This window comes from Chelonia mydas, chromosome 5 (assembly GCF_015237465.2).
Source record: "Chelonia mydas isolate rCheMyd1 chromosome 5, rCheMyd1.pri.v2, whole genome shotgun sequence".
Taxonomy (NCBI): domain Eukaryota; kingdom Metazoa; phylum Chordata; order Testudines; family Cheloniidae; genus Chelonia; species Chelonia mydas.
This window is the reverse complement of record NC_051245.2, coordinates 14,329,735-14,350,745: the sequence shown is the minus strand read 5'-3', so window position 1 is coordinate 14,350,745 and position 21,011 is coordinate 14,329,735. Positions and strand designations below refer to the sequence as shown.

The 21,011-nt window shown below is 47.7% G+C and overlaps 1 long non-coding RNA gene across 1 annotated transcript; it reads right to left on the bottom strand.

The window, feature by feature from the left end:
• Positions 1-191: 191 nt before the first annotated feature.
• On the bottom strand, positions 192-10,733 carry LOC122465874. The gene is made up of 2 exons (XR_006290997.1): positions 10,496-10,733; positions 192-1,656 (listed from the first exon to the last, which is right to left on the bottom strand). It is a non-coding gene; the product is annotated as an uncharacterized LOC122465874 (long non-coding RNA).
• Positions 10,734-21,011: the final 10,278 nt, after the last annotated feature.

Sequence of the window (21,011 nt, the reverse complement as noted above, 5' to 3'; positions counted from 1 at the left end):
GAGAAAGCTGCCAACCATGTAAACTGTTGGAGACAAGGGTTGAAATCACTCTGGGTATCTCTGTAGTAGTCAGTGTGTACTGGGGGACAGAGTGGCTTAAAGGGTGAGGTTCCGTATTGCATTCCTTTTATTTTAAAAGGCTCAAACCCAATATTAATGTAAATCTACCATATGCGTATTCACCCAAGAACGTGGCTTTTGAGCCCTGCAGGTTGAGTCGATAAAAGGGATCCTGTATTAACTTTGTATTGGATTTACTGTTCACAGACAATTAATGTGTGTCATGCCAAAGCATATTTTGGGAACAGCTATTGAGCTAGTGGAAATAAGTTCCCCACTGCTGTGAACTGGAAGCACTGGCAATTGTGTCCTCTGGTCCCACCTCCCAGCATTCTCAGAGCACTACACAAAGGCAGCAGGCGAGCACACAGTCCAGAGCATGGATTAATCCAGTGGGGATTCCACACGAACATTTGAATGAGATGAATCAGTTGCTTTAAGTAGACTGACACAGGAAGACTTTGGCCCAGAGCCTCAAAGGTATCTAGGTGCCTAACTCCCATAGTTGCCCCCCTTTATAGAGCTACAGCTGAGAGCGCCAACTTGTACAGCCAAGGCTGCTTAAGTGCACAGTGCCCTGTTTATACAGGTTTGAAATTCCCCAGTGACAAGAGCAGGCTATCACTACACAGCTGTTTCTCAAAAAGGGACCGGTTAGTTCCCGCGCCTTTGTTCTATAGCGGGACTAACCCCAGTTGTGATGATAAAGGCGAACTGATACCCCGCTGAGACCATGCAGCTGGAGAACAACAGCCCTTCACTGCGCCTATTCAACTGGAGAAATGAGAAGACGCCTCATTCCAAACTGCCCCCGCTTGAGAGACAGCAGAACTAAACCAGGGGTCTCTACTGGGTGCCCAGCAGATGCTGTCTAGTGTCATGCACCCAGTTACACTGCAGAATAAACACGCTTGTGTAGACAGCCTGAGGATTTCAGTGTGTTGATACTAAAAAGGGAGAACCCAGCAATGTGTGTATTCCCCTAACTCCCCCTCTCGCACCTGTCTCACATCTCTTTCCTCCCTCCCATCTTCCATTCTCCTATTGTCATCCCTTTGCTCCTCCTCCCCTTTTCTCTCCTCCCCATCATTCACCCAGCCTGCTTGCAGAAAGAGAGGGCTCCACTGTGAACCCTGCTGCATCCCTGCACCAGGGAGTCAGGGAGGGGTAAGGAGCCCTTTTACTACTCTGCACAGGCCACCCCCAGCACCAGAGCACCCTCTGTGGAGGGGGCAAGGGGATAGCAGGGGTGTAAAGCTATGTCAGCAAAGGGCCTGGTCTGATTACTCCCTTTCCCGACAAAGGAGACTCAGGGATGCCTGTCAATCTGGCTCCTGCAGCTACCCACTGCTCTCTATTTGGGCTGGATCATCAACTTTTAAAGTGGGCCTCTGTGTAAGCTGCTGATTTCAGCACCACTCCCGTCATCATCATGCTGCTCCTTTCGTGACTCAGGCCTCCTCCCTGCTGCTTGACAGACAGAGTAATTTCTCCCTTTCTCCTTGCATGGGCTGGGTGGTGGGTTCCTTGCTGCGACGCTCGATGCCGCCACCCAAGGCGACTCTTCTCCATGCCTGGGGCACGTGCAGTGCTGTCCTTTGGGAAGATGATTAATGCACCTTGTTAAGAGTAGTATAACCCAGTACACAAGAAACACACACAATAATACAAACCCCACCAAATGAAATGCTGCACCCCAAAACCATACAATAAAGTGGGGACTTTCCTTCCCTGGCACCTCTTTCCTGTCCTCAGTAAAGGTTTAAGGTTAGCTAATAAATGCTAAAACGTGAACATAACAAATTGTCCACCTCTCACCATTCACAGCCGTGCCACGGCCCCCAGTTCCCTCCCAAAGCAGATGGAGCATGGAAGATGAGTCCAGAAATGCATTCAGCAGCACCACTGGTGCTGGCTGGCTTAAAGAGAACAAACTGGGTCCTCTTGCAGTGTTTTTACCCCGTGGACAGGATCCTCTCCTTGGTCTGCAGTCCTGTGGCCGGCTGGCGCTGGGTCGGATCTCTGCCACTCTGGTCTCTGCAGGGCTGCAATGGGCTGACCCCTGCTCTAGATCCCACTGCAGTTCAAACACCCCCTTTGTGGGGAGGGGCAGTTAGTCAGACTCCCTGGACTGTTCTGCTTCTCTCTCAGCTCCAAACTCCGACAACCCAAATGGAACCTAACCCTAGCCCCCAGGTCTCCGGGGCAGGCAGTCCCTCCCACTCAGCAGCCCAGACTCCTAATGCAGCCCAGCAAACTGCCCGTATAAATCATTCCACCCGAAGCCTCCTAGTCTCAGCAGGTGTATCCGGTCCTTTCCGTCCTCACCCCCGACTCCCGGCAGGCTGGGCAAGGACGTCTGGAGGCTCTGGAGCCATCAGTGCTGTAGCTCATAGGGTAAGACATGGCTACATATGTGGTCTAATCAAATAATTACACTTTAACTTCTAACGGCACTTAAGACCTCTGAGGGCATTAGCAATAATAGAACAAGAGCAATGGAAAGAAGCTTTACAGATGGGTCAAATCCCAAACCCCAAAGGTCAAACACCCCCAAATTTTCTGGGGGCTCAGAATCCAAGGCATGGTCCAGCTATAAGCCAGAGGGTTTAGCTCTTTAATTGTCTCTACTGCATGAAACTTTGGGAAGATGCCACACTACAAAGAATAGGGGGAAAGGGAAAATAAGAGGATGGAACATTCTGACATCTGGGCAGGGACTCTGGGGAAGTACCAATATCCAAGTGTCCAGCAACAGACTATTTAGAGGTGATTCTGAGAATAGCCCAACACTAGAGAGTCCCTACCTCAGTGATTTGACAGGGGCTGGTATTGACAAGCCTCTGGCATCTCAGCACCTCTCAGGATCAGGTCTACCATGTATAAACCTAGATGTTCAGTCTGAATACTTGAAATGACATGCAAGGCTTTGAATTGAGATGAACTAGGTGTTCAGTGTGGGGACAGAGGTCTGTCTTTCCACAGTCCTACAGAATTTAATCCGTAGTTCAGCTTTTTCCTTTCTTTCCCTCTGTATAAAAATCAAATCCATGGTTTTGAGTTTGTCTGGATTTGTTATTTACCTACAGAGATGTAATGAGTGTGGTGGCATTTTAGGCATGTTCTAGTGGAAGGAAAGAGAAATCTGACAGCTTTAGTCTGGAGACCAGGAAAAGAATTTCCCACGCTACTTTTTACAAGCTTCTCTGACTGACAGATTTCAGCTGGATATTGATCCCAGCCAGACCAGACATGCTTAGGCTGACAGAAATCAGGAGAAGGACTGTGTGTGTGAAAGTGCCTTGCAAGTCACTGCAAATAAGCATTATACTGCAAGGAACTATTGCTTGACCGACGCCTTGTATTTGCATACCACAGTTCCATCAGGGTTTTAAATTATAAGGGTCGGTTGCAACACCTGGGAGCGAGTCTTTAGCACAGTTCTGGTGCAAGAGTCTACAGAGGCAGTTGCACCAGTTCTACTGGTTTTAACCCCAACCCCACAACTTAGTCCTTCACCTTTGGAAAATACTCAAAAGCCCCTGCATTGAGCTGGATTCTGGAAGGATTAGACCATGGTTTAAATACCAGATGTCAATACAGTAGGGCTCCAATCAAAGCTGCAACAGTGGAAACTTTAAAGGGGGGAAAAAAAATCAATCTTGTACATAGACATAGACCCTGATAAGACTTACTACAGGGCAGGGTTACCTTAATCATCAGTTCTTGTAACATGCAATTATTCCAATGACACTGGGTGTAAAAGCTTGGTTTCTTTCAGGGATTATGGCCAGATCTTCTAAGGTATAGAGCTCTTACCTTCATCTATTGATCTGGGCCTTTGCGCCCTCCGCTCTAACCAGAGAAATTATTTAAAAACCAGAAGTTTAAGTAGGGGATTATGTTTCTTTTACTCATTTCAAAGGTATGAGTTAAGAGCTTTGGTCCACACATTCTAATCAGCACATGCACCGGGGGCAGGGAGGGAGAGGTGGGGGAGGGGTGGATGCACTGGACATCCTTTTGAGGTCCCTTCCAGCCCTACCCGAGTCTCTGTGGGTGCTCTCCATAGCCATTCACATTGATAGGATATGGGTTTGCCTTCACCCCACCTAGTTGCTGGTATGAAGTCTAACCCATGTAGCAGATTTTGGTTAAATTGTGAACTCTGGGGCTGACCCCATACAGATTTAAGCAGCGATAGTCTTGTACAAGAGTATACGTTGGCCAGCATTTTGGGCCTGCATTATCACTACTTCTAGCCCCTCCTCCTGCACTGCTGGAGACCCAACACAGGTCAAAACTCTGCCATATGCACAGACTGCATTGTCCCCCTAAGATGTCTTGTCAGTGTCCTGCCCCTTTTTCAGCCGACCTGCCTGGAACTGTTGTCATCTCCCTGGTTATATTATGAGCCTCACGCTATTTGACATTTCACTCAAAGCTGCAGTTCCTGGACTCGGGTGATAACATGAGAGTCTCATCTTAAAAACAGTTTTAAAATGTAACTCAAGGGCATGCTAAAGGTTCAAAAACCAGGAGAAAAATAAAAACCTCAAATAACGATTTTTTTTTAAACTTATGATTTCAGCCGGGCCCTGACTCACGTTTCTTTTTTGTTTTGTTTTTTTAACGTCTGCGGTTAGCAATTCTGTATTTATTTGGCATTTATGTACCTGTCAAGGGCAGAATTCGGCCCTGAATTACACACACAACATCAATAAGTGATCAATGTGAGAGCAGAGTGCACCAATGAAGAAGGTACTTTCAGTCTTAATATGTTTATTAGGGGGTTTAACTCAGAGTAGATATGACAAGATGCCACCAATGCTGGCACAGCCTCTTGCATATCTCCTGGACGGACAAGATGAATGCTTGTGGTAAAAATATTATTGAAGAGAAGCAGACCCTGCTGTCAGAAATCAACAGGCCAACTTTTATACGTTGGTCACATCAGACATACAGATGGAAATGACCTTGAAAAAAGTTACCATGGAAGGAATAGTGGAGAGCGATCACAGTAGGGGGATGACCAGCAAGAGATGCATAGATGGTTTGTGGCATTTCACCGGCAAGTCAGCTGCTCAAAGCCTTCTGAAAATTCTGCACGTCATCACCAGTATTCAGACATGAATAAATGGATTTCGCTCACCTACTAGATGAGACAGTTTTATTTTGAGAAAGTCAATTTCTCATTTGGAATTATGAGCTGGTAGTTTTCCACAGCAACCTCCTAGCTTACAGCCTTATCCCTAAACTGCGTATATCCTACTTGAACTAAGTTTTCAAATTTACATGAAATGTGGCCCTTTGCGCCTCTCAAACTGATGTCCCTTAACATAGATGATTTTGCATCCAGCATGATTGATAATTAGGGGTTGCACAGAGCAAAGAAGAGCCAGCATGCAAGCAGCAAGTATAATTAAGCATGCTGCTTCACTACCAGTGGTATTTGTTTCTGCTCAAATAAACTGGTTAGTCTCTAAGGTGCCACAAGTACTCCTTTTCTTTTTACGAATACAGACTAACACGGCTGTTACTCTGAAACCTGAAAAGATACTGTGCCACAAATACATAGGATATCACACTTTGGATGAGATCATTGGTCCACCTAGTCTGAGAGGAACCCCCACTTGGTGCTCCAGGCCTTAATGCATCTGATCTGTTTTCTTCCTGAACCCACTGGCAGGCAGCATATGTCCTGAAGCATGAGGCTTGTCCATCACCCTTACCATTGTTTTGTTACTTTTGACCACTGGTAATGTATGTATCCAGTCATTTTACAGATCTAGCCCCAGCATGACCTTCCTAGGTCAGGGAATTCCTTCCACACTTCATTGCTAAACTCCTATATAAGAGGGATAGTACAATTGGGGCAGACTGTTCCCCCTAGGAGGGTGACATCCGATGAGGGGCAGGGAAACATGAGACTGGCTGTGTCTAGTTGTCCTGGAATTTTTCCTCAGTGCTGGGAGGCAAGGGGTGAGGTGTGGTTGGTGGAACTGGCTGTGTGTTCTACACCCAGGCCTCAGGGAACCTCAAAGGAACAGAGCCATCCACAGTGGCTCCCTACTTTCTCATCTCCCTCCTGTCAAGGACATTCCCACAGGCTGGTACCCCTGGAATTTGTTCCTAAATGGTGAGTTCCCAGCTGAGGAGATGTGAGGAAGGGGTACTCACAGCGTATCATGGGTTTCACAAGCATGACACCATCTCCGCTGTCTCTTCCTCTCCATGGTCTCCCCACCCATGTTTCCCACACCCCACAGAAGACCTTCTGTGGAGAGGGGAACAATGCTGTGGAAGCATCATGACTCTTGGACCAAAGTCTGTTGGCTCCTGTAAGTGAATGGGATGAGCTGATCCTTTATCATAATGTAGCACAGAGCTTCCAGGAGATGCAGCGTGATCGAGCACTGGGACGCTGCCCTGGACTCGCACCCGAGTTCTGTTCCCGGCAGTGCTGGTAACCTCCTGTGTGACCTTGAGCAAGTCTCTTCACCACTCTGTCCCCTGTCCCACTCTTTGCCCCTATCTATTTAGAATTTGGGGCAAGTGCCATCTCATACCATGGCCACATCTGCAGTACAGGGACTATACCTGCATGGTGCCTGGCAGCATAACCCCGTAGCATAGATGCAGCCTACGCTGACGAAAGGAGTTTTCGGTCAGTCTAGGAACATCACTTCCCTGAGCGATGGTAAGCAGGCTGAGGAAAGTGCTCTTCTGTGGACCTGGCTGTGTCTACACAGAGTTACACTGCCATAGCTACATCACTTGGGGTGTGGATTTTTTACACCCCTGAGCAGCATAGCTCCAAATGTAGGCCAGGCCTAAGTGTATGTACAACACGAAGCACAAGGGGGCCCTGCTCTTGGTAGGGGCTTCTGGAATGCAGCTCGTATTGCTGTCTATAAAACACTGAAGACTCCACAGTCCATCTCCCAGAAGCTTATAACCTAAATAGACAAAAAACCCGAATGCACCGAATGTCACGGAGCATGGCTCTATCTCCCTAAGTGAGCCAGGTGTGTAAAGTGGGTAAAGACCGTTCCACAGGCTTACTTAGCTAAGTGGAATCTTTCTACGTGTTTGTTTTCCCCATTCTGATGTCAGCTAAGTTAGAGGAAGTTTAATAAGACCCAGCTCCTAGAGACTGAATGTGGAAAACACTTCCCCCCCACACACCCGGATTTGGGGTAATCACTACAAACCTTAGTCACCTGATTACTTCCTTAGCCTGCCCTATGTAACAATGACATTGAAATGAGCAATCACCACCCCTGTGTAGAGCTGCAAGAACTATTCAGAGCAAGTCATTGATCCAGAGGATTGTGCTCTTTTTTCAAATGACCCCAAACAGACTGTTTTTTTACTAGTTTTGTCATTACCTAGAATTGGTCGAACACTCAGGGGAGTTGGTGAAAGTGCCTTGAACTCCCAGTGAATTCAGTGCAACTTGAGGGGGCTCCGCACCTGTCAGGCTGAGGCCCTTCATGCAAACAGATTTTAGCCTCTGCTGCGTTCCTGAGCTATTCATCTCAGCTGGGAGTTCTCCTACTCACTCTTTGGTATCTGTGGCATGTGACTGGCTGCCTAAGTCACACTGTATTGTTTCTACTGGATGAAGCTTTTAAACAAGTGTTACACCAGAATGGTTAACGTGGCTGCACGGAGAACCGCACTTTTGCAAACAGACAGTCACTCAGAAGTGAATTGGAGAATGAATACTAAGGATGGCAAACAGCAGTGATGCAAGGTCTCAGCTTTTTTTATTCAGGCAGACATCTGTGACTGTTTCTTGCTTGCCCTCATTTATATATACACACACACAAGGGAGTTCTACTCCTTGTATTCATCACCTGCTTTAAAACAGCGTACCATGGTACGATCTCTCTCACTCACATATACAGCAAAGGCAGACACTGGGGCCTTGCTGCATGGCTGGCAACATATGGTTCCCCCACCTGACCATAATATCTACTTCTTCCCACAGTTCCAGCATGCCAGTGGCAAGCAGAGTCCAGCTTGCAAAAGAACTGCAGTGGCAGCTGATAAGAACTAGCCTTTTTCGTTTAGCAACAGATGTCTGAGAAACAGAGATAGCTAAATGACCACTAGGGGGAGCAACACACCAGCAATACACCCGTAGTTCTAACCAAGCACAACGTTGAACATTAATGGACAAGTGGAAGCAGCATTCTCCGAGTGTCTTACGGAATTCTCCTCCTCGTTCACCCACCTTTAGTTAAAGTATTGTGGCTGGTTTTATAACAGCAGTGCCACAACATTCAAATAAGTTATTTGACAAATATATTGTGTCCTCTTTGCCCAGGAGATTAGTAAAAAAAGGGTGACCAGAGGTCCCGATTTTATACGGACGGTCGCGATTTTTGGGTCTTTGTCTTCTATAGGCTCCTATTTCCCCTCACCCCCGTCCCGATTTTTCACTCTTGCTGTCTGGTCACCCTCGTAAAAAAGGTTTATTAAAGATCTGAGTAGTTTATTCTACTACTTTACATTTTAATCCAACCAACCCAAGGCCATATGTTTGTTTTGTTTGCTGGGGCACCGCAGCAAAGCCATGGCCACCTAGTACTTCACTCATCTTTACGGAGAGAAGATACAGAACTTAGCTTCAATAGTCCCCAAAGCACAAGCCTCTGTCTTGGTTGTTAGAGGAGAATCCACCAGTAGAGGTTAGTACTGGAGAGTCTATGGCACGCAGTCAAGAAAGTAGATGGCTGTGGTTAGGGTGACCAGACAGCAAGTGTGAAAAATGGGGACAGGAGGGGGGGGGGGAGCCTATATAAGAAAAAGGCCCAAATATCAGGATTGTCCCTATAAAATCAGGACATCTGGTCACCCTAGCGGTGGTCCACCTATACATTAGTTGTTGTATCTTCTTCATATTAGAAATGTGAACATTTCCTTTGTTCAAGAGGAATTTGTAATGGTAACACCAAGATTATCAATGATAAGCCTTCAGTCTTAAGATGCTATTGTCTCAGTTTGCTTTGGCTTTCAGCTAAGCTGCTCAACAGTAACATCCCCGCATGTCCTGTAAGCAGGTTATTTCCTTCCAGCTGGACTGTTTAATATTTAATGTCCTTATTCTGTTTTAACATTGGCTTAATCTGGATTTGCCCTCTCAGGCACTTGGTTCCCCTACCACTTGAGGTCAGGAGTGATGAAACTGACCTCTAGTAAGTAGGTACCACTCCAGTGAACCCAGATGAATTTAGGGGTTACATTTTGGCTAGGAGTGGGCACTAGTAACCAGCTCAGAAGCCCTACTTTTATTTTATACTCAAAACCAGGGAACAGTTTATAATGAAATCTATTATTTGTACTAAATGCTTCAATCTGGATTGGCCTCAGTATACTAGGCACTGTGCAAACATTATGGTAAGAGACAGACCCTGCCCTAACTAGCTTACACTCCACGTAGACAAGACAGACCAAGGGTAGGAAGGGAAACAGAGGCACAGATCTGCTAGGAGAACACAATGACAAGCCAACACAGAGCAGCTCTAAATTGGCTTGGTCCCATCACCCAGACCAGCAATTTACAGGTCACAGGAAGAGTCCCAGAGCTGGATGATTTGCAAAAGGTACAGGATAGCTTTTTCTCTGACAGAAAGTAACCTACTAAGGAGAAAATGCTTCCTTTCTTTCAGGCCCTTGCAACACTAACCCAAGCATGCCTGGGGCATGGGACACAAGGAGGATTGGCAGATTGGAGCAACATCAACAGGACAGCTGCAACAACCCTTAGTATGGCTCAAGCAGCTGGGCCCTAACCCAACCTTCCCATTGCAGTAGAAACCAGCCTCCCAGAACAGGTTGTTATGCACACAGCTAGTGTGGACTCTCCCTGCACAGCTTGTCTGCAACCTGCTCCATGTAGGAGAACCACAACCTATCGGCCTTCTTTGCTCATGCAAAGAGTGGGCACGGAGAGGCTTTAGAGGAGCGACTCACTTGCTGCCACATCCCCTCATAACTGGGCATAGTGTAGCTGGCTCCTCTCCTTTGGCATCGGGCACTCCGGCCCTGCAGTGGTCTACTCAGGACTCAGCCCTCCAACCAGATCGTGCTTAATCCCACCCATTCCGGGTTAGCAGAGTCCCACAAAACAAGAGTGCAGTGACTTTATGCCAGGGCTTTGGCCCAACTCTAGGCTCAATGGCCCTTACACCCTTTATATCAGGGTGACCTTCACACCACCTTCCACAGTGACCAGTAGGGGAACCAAGACCCCCTCCGCCCCACTCCAAATTCCAGTCCAGGCACCCTGTAATAAGCTGCTAAGCTCAGCACTTCCTACCTCTAGGCCCTTTCCCACAGTCCCTTCCTGTGTTCCCCCCACTACAGACTCTGCCCCTCTTCCCAGAATCTGCAGAGCTCTTTCCTACCCTTTACCAGGAAACACCTCTTGTTGTTCTCCCTGGCAGTCCAGTCCTTGTTTGTCTCTTCCCAGGCTGCATGTGTCCATCTCTTTCCCAGAACCTGGGTATAGGACCCTTTTGTCAAGGCTCACAGTAGGGGCTCACTTTGTTCCTAGCCCTACCCAGTCTCTCTCCTACCTACCCTTCTCAGGAGCATAGCCATAGGCCTGCTCCCAACTCTGGGCTGCCCTCAGAGCCTTCCTTTAGTGGTCATTCAGCCCCAGCCCAGAGGGGACTCAGCTTTAATTCAGCCACCCAGCTCCTCCCCAGCTGGGCCTAATGCTAAAATGGGCCTGGCCCACCCTCCAGGTGCAACCAGGAGCATGATTTGTGCGCTGGCTTCAGTTAACCCTCTCTCTGCCAGTGTGGGGTATACACCTCCTCACAGAGACATTTTGGTCCAAAGAAATGGTCACAATGTTCTAGCTGGAACGTATTCCACCAGCAAAGAGGCGTAGAGCTCCTTGGTGAGAGCATCCTCGCCCGGTGCACACAAAAGAGGTACAAACAGCAAAGCAAAATCACATTTTTAATATGGCAAATATCCCAGGAATATTCGAGGTATTAGCCCAATGGTGGTATTAATTCACAGTGTAACCTTGGTCGTTATCCATGCGACTGTGTGCCTCACGCGTAGTCAATGCTTAAACACCACCATAGAAAAACCCTACGAGACACACACGCAAGCCAAGATTTTCAGCAGTGACTAGTGATTTTGAGTGCCCAGCTTGGCACACACAGGGACCCCTGCTGCCGAGGGTGGGAACGCAGCACTTTCTGAAAAATCAGGCCTCTATGGGGCCTCCAGTAAGGCACTCCAAAACTGACACACTCAAAATTACTAGGGACTTTTAAAAAAAAACTTGGCAGCTGTTTGCCAGCCCGTTGGACCTTATTAATAGAATTATCTCTAATGTAGGCAACAAATGCATCAAAATAACTAACACACAGCAAGGCTCAAACCCAGAACCTTCAGCATCAAGAGCAGAAGCCTCTAACACCACTGATAGGAGAATCTCAAGTGGCATATAGATACCTGTGCTTTGGGTGCTACAGATCCCAGCCCCTATCCCAGATTAGTCCTGCTGCGTGTGTGTCTGCAGCCATGGTTCCCACCATCATCCCAGCAATATGGGTTCTTAAATCACTGTGCCATAAAAACAAAGAGAGAATCCTGCTGCTTCTGTGAAGGATATGGATGGGCAGGAGACACATCTGCTCATCCAGACCAACCATGCGTCCAAGTATTTAAAAACACAGGCGTTTTCTTAACCATGGCCAGCTGACTGATACAGCAGGTACCCAACTCAGACTCTCCAGTTCCCCTTTTTGCCATTTGATGCATAGAGCTCACAGCTAAACCAGTGCAGAGATGCCCTCTAGTGGCCATTGTAATATATTCCCAGCCTCCAAGATCCTGTAAAAATGTAAAAAGAACAGGATGACTTGTGGCACCTTAGAAACTAACAAATTTATTTGAGCATAAGCTTTCGTGAGCTACAGCTTAGTCTCTAAGGTGCCACAAGTCCTCCTTTTCTTTTTGCGGATACAGACAACACGGCTGCTACTCTGAAACCTATTTAAATGTAGTTGTGCAATACCATAAATGTGTATTAAGGATTTAAAGAGAAAAAAGAGTGAGTGAATATTGCAGCTTAAACAGCCATGCATGCAAGCAGCTATGTCTGAGAGTAGGAAATTCAAAGGGTAAGCCTACACTCAATGACATCCCTAACATCGGAAAGTATGGAACAGGAGAGTTAACCTTTGATGTGGGTTTAACACATCGGCTAGCTGTGACATTTGTTATGTACACATGTCTGCCTTATACACAGGATGGATGGGGATAGGACAGCCATGCTAAGCTGACTGTTCGTTTTCATACTTTCCACAGTTTGGAATGTATTTGAAGCATGACCTTCGTTTTGAATTCCCTGGCTCTCTGTTTGAAAGGTGTTTTTAGTACACATTATTTATATTGTACTAGTGCCCAGACGCCTGGTCAGGCTTTGGACTCCACTACGCTAGACACTTCCCCCACACAGGAAGACAGGGCACCTGTTCCAGAGAGTTTATACACCTAAGGAAATAAATTCACTGGCTCAGTTTTCATAGAAGTGCTTGCCACAATGGGATCCGGATTCCATCAGAGAGGAGGGATGGTCTCGTTGTTAGGGGGAGTGTGGGACTCAGGAACCCTAGGTTTAATTCCTTGCTATACCATTGAGGCCACATGATCTTGGGCAAGACACCTGATCTGTGTATCAAGTATTGCCTGTAAAATAAGGATAATACTCCTCATGTCTATTTAGACCATAAACTCTGTGGGGAAGGGAATGTCTTTTTTTCCCCTGTGTTTGTACAGCACCTGGCACAAAGGACCTCAGTTTTGGTTAGACCCTCTAGGTGCTCCTGTAGTACATGTAGAAAGTGTTAATATTAACAGTGATGCTTTATTAGGGTTCTGGCCAAGCGTTCGAATGATAGAATTCCTCACGGGAGAAAAATGTCTCCTTGTAAAACCTGATCTGAATTGGAAAGTTGTGAACTTTTGTTCTTTCAGCACAGCCTGTCTTCACAGCACTACGGCCCACGAGCACTGCACAAGCAGATGTAACATACCCAGTTTGAGGACAGACTATTTCCTTGCTAGCTACTGTCAGAGCAAAGGATTTCAGTGGTTGGTCAGCAAACAGGACAGCCAATCTACTGCCGGGATTGCAGTGGTCTGAAAATTGTTTGTCCTGTCCTGCATAAAACTGTTACATACCATGGACTATTACCAGGCACTGTGGGACTTGAAAAGATCAAGCAGCAAGGTCAATTCTAACCCTTAGGACTGCAGCTAATCCTCAAGGGTTGAGACTGAACGTTACTCATTCCTGACTGGACACACCCTCCACTGGTGGCTTTTGCCTCCATCTCCTCTCAGTGACTCACCGCAGAGTCCTCAGGCAGGAACCCAGTCAATGCAGGCAGCAAGCAGAACCAGATCACACAACCCTGAGCTTGGAGAGCACATAAGAGTAACATGTTGATCCATCAGCCTTAGAAGTGCAGAAGACTCCATAAGACACCTAAGAAGCGAAGAAGAATCCACAAGTGCAGAAGACACCTAAGAAGCGCAGAAGACTCCCCTAATTAAGGAGCCGACTATGCAGATCTAACATATCTGGTAAGGAAGGACTAGTGGTTAAGGCGCTGATTTGGGTTCAATGCCTGGCTTTGTCACAGATTTCCCCGTGTGACATAGGGCAAGTTACACAATCTCCTTAAGCTCAGTTCCTCACCTTAAAACATGAGAATAGTAGTGCTTTCCATCTGCTTTGTCTAGGTAAGTTCTTTTGGTCAGGGATGTCTCTTACTAAGAGTCTGTACAGTGCCTAGCATATAGGGGCACTGGTCTCAGTGGGTACCTCAAGGGGCAACTGTAAGGCAAATAACATAGCAATGGTGGAATAGAAAAGACTCTCTCTGTATAGCTAGGTAGTCTACCCACTCCTGTGGATTGCTTGTGTGTGTATGCACTCCTCACTGCTCAGATACTTGGCCACTATTGCTCTACTAAAATTCTAGCTAGCTGTAGACACGCGAGTATGAATGTCACAGCGAGGCACATACCATGGCAGTATAATCAGGTGAAGGAGCCGGAGTGCTCCTTCAAGAATGTATCAGATTTCCTAATACAAGAGTAAAGGAAATGCAGCCCTAAGGCTACAGAGCTGTAAGTCAAGAGGATCTGGGGCACAGAGAAGACAGCTGCTATATCTGCGCCTCGCGAGATGCCTCTCACTAGACACCCAGTAAGTAGACACTGAAAGACACCAGAAACACCTGGGGTGCCTACACCTGTCTGCAATAACGCATCAGGAAATGAGGTTCTCCAGGCCACCCGATGAGTTAGTGAGAGCCATTTATCAGCCAATGTTTGCACAGCACTTTGGGGTGAAAAGTGGTAGGCCACTGCTAAGGACGAAGACTGTTACTGCATAGGGAGATGTGTGGCCCAGCATGCACGTGGTGGCTAAGCAAAGCAGCCTTTTCCATGGGCTGTGCTCCTTAGGTGCAGCGATATGTAGGTTGTGTCTGTATTGGCCACTAAGGTATGAAAAGCCGAGATAGGAATTGCGCTCTTGTTTTTATTTAACGCTGGTGCACAGTGCTGGCCAGAGAAAATGCAAGATCCAAAGACCCAATTGAGCTTGCACTGAAGTGACAAAACTGCCATTGACTTCAAGGGAAAGATGACATCGGGCAGGTGAGAAGCAGGGAGGGAGGGTGGATGGGCGATCAGATAAGGTGCTGGAGCTTCTTGCACAGCACAGGAAGCACCTGTGACAAGTTTGATAACGATGGCCTGAGAGTGCAGGTCATGGCTGAAGGGGCTGGGGGAGGCGAAGGTTTCATGGCACACAGGATCAGGGAAGCCATTCCGGGCCAGGGAGAAAACACAAGGGTACTTATTAGAGAAGGATACAAATGAGCTGTGAAGGGACATGGAGTAGCAGAACCCAGAGTCTGAGCAAAGGGGAGTACAAGATACAGGCAGGGATCGAAGTCCAAAGAGCCTTGAAGGGGAGGATGGGGAATTTGGTATAATTACGATGCATGAAACTGGGGAGGGGTGCGAGAGCATGAAAATGGAGCAGTGTCCCCAAATTTCAGCCTTCTGCTGCTAGTGGCCAGGGTACCTCTCCTTGGCTTCAAATCACGCCCCTAGGTGCTGTCAGCATTTAGCAGATTTAAAACACCTCAGAGGGATTTTCTTTACACCCCCCCTCCCCCCAGATTGAGTATCAAATGGTTGATTTGCAGTGTGTAAAGAAGTTAAAGATACAGGCACCGCCTTGCGATCAGAGCACCTGGAAACCCACTATACAGTGTACCCAAGCTGTGTTGTTCTGTTAAAGACCCGAATCTGAAGCCTTGTGCACTCAGAATTGCCATTCATCCAATGGGGCCAGATCCTCAGCTGCTGTCAGGCTGTAGCACCAGCTCTGTAGATTTACACCAGCTGAGGATTAAACCAAGTGGATTGCAGGATCTCTCATGTATTTCTAAAGGGCCTATTTCGAAATCCAAGCATCCGGCCGTTATGATTTTAATATGATAGGGGCCGGGACCAGATCTCCCTCTGTGCGTGGGACCAGCCGTGAGCACTTGGTGAGCTAAACCATTCATGGGTGCAAACACTGTTTTAGTTAGTGCGGCCCAGCAAGCAGTTTGCTTGGGGTTAACGCCGTTCAGACGCTACAGACAATGCACAGGCTGGTCTGCGATTGTTCATGCTGGAGGCCTTGCTCAGTGCAGTCACAACAGCCTGAGTCCCACGTTGGGAGAAGCCCTTACGACCTCATCGAAAAAATAAGTCAAGCAAAGCTTCAGAGACAGGCCAAGCTAATAAGCGCCCTGATTTCTGAATGGTGTTTGGCACCTATCAGTCCCAGCTCCTGTAACAATCTCCCACTGCAGGTGTCTCAGATGGCTCATTATTTCAGACTAAAGCTGACAGTCAGGTCCCAGCTATCATTTATGAAGGTTCTTATTTTAGCCTTTGGAGAGGTTCCAGTCTGCAGCGTGGGTGAGATTGTACTGTAGTAGTGCCTAGGAGTCCCAGTCCTGGACCAGGACCCCATTGTGCTAGGCGCTGTACAAGCACTGAACAAAAGGACTGTGCATGCCCCAAGGAGCTAGCAATCCAAAGACAACAGATAGAGACAGACAGGCAGATGGGGTGGTACAACCGAACAATGAATCGATACTGATCAGCATGGTAGGCAATCGTCCTAGCATACCAGCAGCCTAAGCTTTGTCAAGCTTTTGTAGCAAAAGGAGAATTTTAAGGAGGGATCTGAAGGAGGAGGACGAGTTAGTCTGGTGGTGTTTACCTCCGAAGTGTATGGGGCAGAACAGGAGGAAGCACAAAGGAGTCCGGCATAGCGTGACAGGTTTGGGGCTGCTTTGTAATAATTCATGAATGCTGGATGTTGGCCTGGTGATGGGGGTGCACTGTACAGGTTTAACTCAGTTGGCGTTTGTGTGGAAAGACAAGCAGGCAGGCAAGGAATGGCTCAAGAAAGCCACCCCTCAGCAAACATTTCCCAGGTGGTAAGGGACAATGCCAGAACGCTTAGCTTACATTCTGCCTCCGTCTCCAACCAACCCACAAAACTGATCTTAACCAGGACAGAAGATGACTTGTGACCACAGAAGAACTTAAAACTGGAGCAGGATTTAAAGGGACACTTGAGCAAGTTTTTTGGGGAGACCCAGAGACCCACTGGGTGTGTGTGGAGGAGCTAGGCCTGCCTACACCACCATCGCAGGAGGACGAGCCTTTCGGTAAGGCAGACATTGCATGCAGACTGTTCTTTTAAAATCCTCTCTCTCAAAAAGCTTGGTTCCAACTGTTAAAATAAACAACTCTTTGGCTGCAGAAGGCCGTGTGATGACTGCACACCATGGGTCAGAAGCACTGCAGCTGCCCAAACTCAGTCAGACCTGCAGGGTAAGAACAGTGGATCCAAGGGTTACTGTAGCCCAGGGGCCGGACTAAGAGTGGGAGAATTGTGGACTTCCACGCCAGGAGAGGTAGCGGCATGCGGTCTGACACCTGTGGGGTGCGCTCAGAGACCAGAGAGGGGACTGAGCTGCAGCTAGCCCTGTAACCATGACAAGTAGGATGTAATATGAGGCCATCAGAGAGACCTCATTAAGTAGAAGCCAGTATGCTCTTCGATCAGGGCCAGGTTTGTCTTTGTTTGCCAGATCTGAGCCTTAGATAGTAGTTCATAGAATATCAGGGTTGGAAGGGACCTCAGGAGGTCATCTAGTTCAACCCCCTGCTCAAAGCAGGGCCAATCCCCAATTTGATCTTTTCTATGCTCGTTTGTTTACTCGCTGCTCTGAAATCTACCAGTGCTTCTCGTATCTTACCTGTACTGCCCTAGGGCCCAATCCTGCAAAACCCATGCATGCAAGTTGTCTCTTTGGAGGACAGCTCCATAACCTCAATATGCTTCTCCCAGGGCAGAAAGGCCAACTTTCCAACCCGAACTGGGCAGCGGCAGACTGAAACCCTTGGGGGCACAGGGCAGACATAGCTGCCTCTTTGCTATTTCCTAGTGGTCCCACCTGACAGAGGGGGCACATGGTAGGTGTAGCTGGAAGGGTGCGTGCCACATGGCCAGAATGCTGCTACATTTCCTGGCTGCCATAATGGACCCCTGGGAGCCATTATCAGCCACTGTTAGAGCCCCTCAACTCTTACTTATGCCAGAAGCAGAACAGGCCTCAGGCAGCCCTGGCTCTGTGTGTGTGTGTGCGCATATTAAGAAAGTAGATACCTCGAGACTCCTCTCTCTGCACATTCCCCCCACCCCCACCCATGTGATTTCTTCTAACTGCAGAAAGCTTGATCCCCCTTGAATGCGTAAAGAAAGTCAGCTATTAATGCTGGAAGATCCCTCCCCAAGTCACATCAGCGCCGTGATTATTATGCAGCATATTAAACTTCTTAGTCCCTTGCATGACTGACAGCGGGGAAAGCTGTGACAAAGGATGCCTCTTGTACAAGTCAGCCAGAAACTAGGTAGCCATAAGTTAGGAGAGGAAGCATGGTCCAGTGGTTAAGCAAGGGTTTAGGGAGCCAAGAAATCTGGGGCCTATTTCCAACTCCAAAATACATTTATAATGTTGGTCTAGTCTCTGAATCTCTCTCTATGCTCGTTGTCAGGCCCTATCCCCAGCTGTAGCAGATGGATAAGAACAGAGCTCATCAATGTTAGCGAACTGCTTTTGGATCCTTCACGACCACCAGGCTTGATCACTGCAACTCGTTTTTGCTAGGAAGGAAGCCAAAGGCCCCTAGAAAGCTCCAGCTGGTACAAATACAGCAGTCTGCTAAGCAACCCAGGCCACTGTTAATATATCACCCCAATGCTCCACTCTCTGTGATGGCTCCCGGCTAAATACAGAGCCCTAGTCACATTCGCTCTCCCTATACTCAAAGCCCTGATGGATATCGGGTTACCTTATGTGAGGCAGTGGGATCCAGTGTGCAGAGCAGTTGGCTGAAACTCACTAGACCTGGGTTCTAGTCCTAACTCTGCCTCCGGCCTGCTAGGTGACCTTGGGCAAGTCCTTCCCTGTGTTTCAGTTTCCCCATTTGTAAAATAGGGATAATGATACTCACGTCCCCAGTAAAGTGCAGCTTTCCACTGGAATAATTCAATCAGCCCGCAGGGGGAGGTTTGTGTGGGTGTGCAAAGAGGTTCACTCACTGCGGGACCGCCCCCTTGTGGTGTAGCAGTTGTCTTTCACTCTGACACCCCCTGCTGACAGTCGCTGTGGTGGTCTCTCTTCTGTAACTCAGGCCAGGTCACACCTCTTTCGGGGTAACAAAGCTCAACAAACAATTCCAAAGCTCTGGTCCTCTTTCTGGGCCCAGCAGACACCATGTCCTTCACACACTGAATTATCCTTATCCCTTTATGTCAGGGGGCATTATGCCACCTCCCCAATGGCTGGTAGGGGAACCCAGGCCCTCCCCTCTAGCCCAGGTTCCTGACCAGGACCCTAAAACCAGCAGGTCTGCACAGTCCCGCTCCCTACTGCTGTTTCCCTGGGCTTCTTTCTACCCAGCCTTTCTTCCCTGCAGCATCTCTCGGGTGACCCTTCTTTTAGGGCTAGTATCCCAACACTTATCCCCCACTCCATTTCTTACTCACCACCTCCTGGTTCCCAGAGCATGACGGCAGACTCCCTCCCTGCAGCCCTGGTGTGTCAAAGTTCCTCATGATAATAACCAGTCTGCTCCTGCCCAGCTGGGCTTCATGATCACTTAAGCCTGGCTCCCCTTGCAGGTGCAGCCAAATAACACAACGGACCTCTCAGACCCATACTAATCCCATCAGAGCCTGCGTGGGGTCCAAACACCCCAACACAGGGTGAGAGACAGCACTTCTGCGAGGTTGGGACTGAGAGTATAGAAAACACTGCCATAAGAGGCGGCACTGACTATGGGATGCACTACGACAGTTAAGCGTAAAGATCTTTCCCCCCCGTTAGTTTTCTCTCAATCACTTCTCCGCACACACACCAGCCACTTATAAGCTAATCAAGCTATTTCACTTATAGGCTGAGAAAGAAGACACACAGAGTTACAAACAGAGGTAACAACAGTTTGGTTGGTGCTCAGATGCCATGGTGATGGCAGCCACATCTCTACAGACCAGCTCTACAGGAGAAAAGATTTCCCAGTACAGCTAAATCAGTAAACCCTCCTGGCATAGATGCAGCTTATACCAGCAAAAATGATTTTGCCAGTATAGCTTCTTCTGATTCCCTAAGGAACATTAGCTATACTGGTATTACTGTGTCTAAACTAAGGCTATATAAAATGCCCCCCTCCTCCGTCCCCCCGCAAACAAAATCCCCCATACCCCTTGCCAACAATACTGTATCGGCAAAAGTTTTGGGTGTAGATGTGGCCTCAGTTACTTAGATAACCAGATGAAAGTTCAGTCATCCAGCCCTTTAGCGTAGCAGAGTCTCCATCATGGATTGGAGATCTATGGTTCAGAGAAGTTTCCTAATGTCGATGATGAGACGCAGATTTCTACAGCAGCTTCTCAGAATCGAGGCATAAGAATAATGATTTCTCTCTTGCCTGGGCAGCTGATTTTTTCCTACTTACAATGGGACAGAAGTCTTTTATTATTGCTGTTGACAAGCTTTTCTTTGGCATTGCCTGTGCAACAGCACTTTCCAAATACACAGAGTAAGGCAGGTTCCCTGCCCCAAAGCGAGGCGATACGTTAGACTGGTGAAAAGATCTTTTGGGTTTCATTTTGTTCCACACGCCTGGAGCCTCCTGTTATTAGAATATTGGCTTTTGTTTTGCTCATGTGTCTGCTCAGAGCATATATGGTGGGGAGGGTCAGTGACTGTATGTTCATTTCACAACTCTAAAGGGCCCAGGGTTGGTTCTACCACCCCAATATCCTGAGAATCCATTCTGCTCAGTGATGCTCTTTCCTCATCCCCGGACATTTCATCAGCTAAATGTGCTGCACTAGGCTGGCAACTGAGACTACTCACTTCCCTCTTCCTAGATTGTCCTCTCGCTCCAGAATACACCACCAGGGTGTGCAAGAGATTGATGTACATTGCATTAGTCTCTTCAAGTCAGACTGAGACCATCACCTCATTGCTCTCAGATTGTAGTGACACAAGTACCATATCCACAGGAAACACAGCACATGTCCTAGATGCCAGTTTCTATTGCTGAATCTCACTGCCCCCTTAAAAAAAAACTGGCAGCAGAAAGTATTTCAGACTCTATCAGCCCTTCCTTTGTGCCTTGAAAACTCTGACAGCCAAGTTTAACAAACGGAGCATCATTGATCATATAAATGCTGAACAAGACAAGGCACTATGCCAACGTGTCAGTCAGGCAAAGGGATGCTATTCTATATAGGTTTTTTTATACTGCACTCG